At 43.4% G+C, this 3,847-nt stretch overlaps 1 pseudogene; it reads right to left on the bottom strand.

Moving 5' to 3' along the window:
- Nucleotides 1–724: 724 nt before the first annotated feature.
- Nucleotides 725–1,375, bottom strand: LOC102426195 (annotated as a pseudogene).
- Nucleotides 1,376–3,847: the final 2,472 nt, after the last annotated feature.

Genomic DNA, 3,847 nt, shown 5'->3' with positions numbered 1-3,847 from the left:
CAAAATCTAGGTAATCCTGCCATTTCCTTTTTAAATGAGTATACTACTAATTTTTTTTTTCAGTGACCAGGGCACGGACAGCCCATAATCACTTTCGAATGCAGGGGTATACTACTAATTTTTTAAGGACAAATGAACTTTAACATTTTCTGAAATGGTGAAGAATTTTGAACTATTCACACTTTCTCACTGGGCTTTCTTCTGAGCAGTTTTAGACAAATGGCCTACAGAATCAGAAAGGCTATATGTTTTATTTATAATAGATCTGAAATTTTAATATAAATAAGTAGAGTATTCAAAAAATTTTAAGATGTTATTTTGAAACATTCTTCACTTTTGACGATATTCATAGGTGGGTATTAAACAAGGATAGCTCTTAATTTATGCTTTAGTAAGCACTTACATTAAAAATTTTATTTAAAAATTAAACTGGTGAAATTTTTTAAAAGAGGCACACTAATACATTTTACATTACTAAGGACAAGATCAAGAGTTAGGATTATCAAGTGTAAATAAGCAATTTTAATATCAGTATATTTCCCCAATAATTAAAATAAATTTGTAAAATGTACTACTAAAGTAACCCAATTTTTATCAGATGATTACAATCATTGATCGGCTGGCTCTTGCACGCCCCCGACCGGGGAGGCATGTGCCCCGATCAGAATGGAACTCGCGACCCTTCAGTCCGCAGGCCGACGCTCTATCCACGGAGCCAAGTCGACTAGGGCCAGACTGGTGCTATCAAAACATATCCTAATGATACCATGTCGTCCCGGTGACTCTGTTCAATACCAAGATGTGCACTGATGCTAGCATATCGGGCAGTGCCAGTGAGATTTGTATCTTCTCTGTATGGTATGTGTCGCCTCGTCCTGTTGTCTCTGTACTTTTTGGCCAGACCAAAATCAATAAGGAAATAACTTATTACAGTGATGCCCAATGCCCATTAGGAAGTTGTCTGGTTTCATGCCTCTGTGTATAAAATTCTTCGTATGCACATATTCCATTCTACTGACCATCTGGTCAGCGGACATAAGGAGTTTTCATTGTGAACTTCCTTGCACAGAAATTGGAGAGGTCTTCCAGGCCGGGTCCCAGAAGACCCAGGACTAGCACATGGTGGTCTTTTTCCTGCCCCGACCACCGTCTGTGGGGGATGCCGACCCCGCCTGAAGAATCTTAGGGAGTTTGCTCTCCTACAGCAACTGCGGGTGCCTGGCCTTCTGAGCCTCCAGCGTCACTGCCACCTCCAGCCATGGGTGATGCTGATCGCCAGGTAAATGTCCCTGGAGGAGCCAGGCGCGATCTTCCGCACCAGTTTGTATTTCCCTCCCACAATGAACTCGGCCTTGGAGCCGCTGCTGCTCGCCATCGTGGGAGACAGACGGTGGCGGAGGCTGGGGCCCAGCCCGGACACCTCGGGGAGGAGGACCGGGACCCTGGGCTGGTCCCCGGTGCAGGGCTGCGGAGCACATCGGCTTCTGGCGTCACGGGGCCCCGAATCCGCCCAGGGGGACCCCATCACTGCCTTTGTGTCAGGTGCCTGTGTGCTCGGCTGCAGTTTAGGGGGGTTCCCCGGGCTCCCAGGCTGGGCCGCTTGTGTCCGGCGGCCGCCACCGCCTCGCTTTGGAGCCTCCTCGAGGGTTGGAAAGGGGGCGCGGTGAGTTAGGGCGGGGATACCGCTGCCACCGCCGCCGCCGGCTCCAGCCAACGCAGAATCGTTCACCCTTACTTTTTTTTAAAAAAAAATATATATTTTATTGATTTTTTACAGAGAGGAAGGAACAGGGATAGAGAGTTAGAAACATGGATGGGAGAGAAACATCGATCAGCTGCCTCCTGCACACCCCCCACTGGGGATGTGCTGGCAACCAAGGTACATGCCCTTGACCGGAATCGAACCTGGGACCTCCCAGTCTGCAGGCCGATGCTCTACCCACTGAGCCAAACCAGTTAGGTCCATCCTTACTTTTAAATCTTAATGATTGAAGGAAATGCTCCATCCCACTAAATCAAGATTGAATACTGGGCACCTTAACGTCAATAAAATACCAGTTATATCACAAGACTGCGTGTCACTGCTGGGGGCGAGACCATCAGCTTCTGTGCTTATAGTGGGTCCTTCTATACGTCTGCGCAGTGATTCAGTCAAGTCACTTTGCCGGCCAACTCCCTGGGCTTCTGATAAAAATCAAGTTTCACCAACATAACAGAAGCATTAATCTATTAGGGCTGTGTGATTTGGTATAGTCTATACTCAGTAGGAAGATAATAAATTATTGATTAGCATCATGTTTTGCTTTGTTTTTATCCTCTATCTAGGGTATGTTTTTATTGATTTTAGAGAAGAGGAAGGAAGAGAGAGACAAACATTAATCAGTTGCCTCCCATACATGCCCCAACCTCAGGGTCAAATTCGAAACCTGGGTATGTGCCCTGACCAGGAATCGAACTGGCAACCTTATGGTGAAAGGGAAGACTCTCCAACCAACTGCCCCACACTGGCCATGGCTGATTGGCATTGGTTTTTAAATTGCAAGGAAATGTGCCAAAAATGAAGGACAACATGGATTCTTTTTTTAGCTTAGAAATATCTGCTGAAAGCCACCTTTTCCATAAATATGGACAGCGCTGGCCAGGCGTACAAGAGAAACAGACCTGTGGGTGGAATGGATTCACTGAGAATAGTTTTGTGGTACAATACTATGGACCTGGGGGGACTGAGAGTAACCCACTGGTAGCTTCAGTTCTATTCAATAGACAAGTAAGTTTAATTTTTGAAATTTTAACCAGGCAACACTGCAGTGGGAGTAAAATGAGGGAGAAATTGGCCTCTTTGGGAAAAGGAAAAAATTTACAAACACCAGTTATTTCTCTAGAGCTAGTTTACCTTGCCACTCCACAATTCACCCAGCACCTTTCATAAAGGGCCTAAAGGCTAATAATACCAGCCTGACTCCATCATGTAAATGCCAGCAATAATAGAAAATGCTTTTCTGGGTCAAGAGACTCAAGTGACTGTTTTGAATGATATGACTAATGCAAACATGTCTCTATTGATTTTATTATTTTTAAAAATATGTGCTTCTATTTTGTACAAATTTGTATTGCTTTTAGCTTGAATTTCTGTATTATTTTTAAACTCTTAGTGAGCACGATTTTTTAAAAATTCAGATACAATTACACTGCATTCACTTTAAAAGAAGTCAAATTAAAACTGCAATTTCTAATGAACAAAATAAACTGACAGACAAATAGATCCAGAGACATATAAGCATGGAATAGACTTTTAAACCTCAAAGGGAAGGCACGGGAAGGTGGGAAGATATCAACCAAAGAACTTGTATGCATACATGCATAACCCATGGACACAGACAATAGGGTGGTGAAGGGCTGGGGTGGGGTGTGGGTGCAGGCTAGAAGAGGTCAGTGGGGGAAACAGGGGAACATATGTAATACTTTCAACAATAAAAAAAAATTAATGCAATTTTCTAGTTCTCTTTCCTAGTCATTGTACAGACCTGAAATTGCTAGGTGCTTCCTCTTTGTAAAGGATATGCCATAAAATTAAGATTTTCAAGGTTATTGTGGTATAAGGGGTTTGAATAAATCCATTTGTGAATTTATGCCCACAGAAGAGCAAATTAGGGGCCACAAATCAAGGCTGCCCACCCCAAGCTGCCTTCAGGAGACCAATTATTCAACCAAAGTAATAGAAGAGAAAACACAAAACAAAGGTTGTGATTCCTGCTAATGCAATAAGTGGCACCCTGGGATGAAAAATACAAACAGCTGTTTTCAGTCTATGGAAATAAAAAGGCATTTTTTAGGTGTAAATGCCACA

The sequence above is a fragment of the Myotis lucifugus genome, unplaced genomic scaffold, assembly GCF_000147115.1.
Source record: "Myotis lucifugus unplaced genomic scaffold, Myoluc2.0 scaffold_171, whole genome shotgun sequence".
Taxonomy (NCBI): Eukaryota; Metazoa; Chordata; class Mammalia; order Chiroptera; family Vespertilionidae; genus Myotis; species Myotis lucifugus.
The sequence above is the reverse complement of the archived record's forward strand: the minus strand, read 5'-3'. Positions and strand labels throughout refer to the sequence as shown.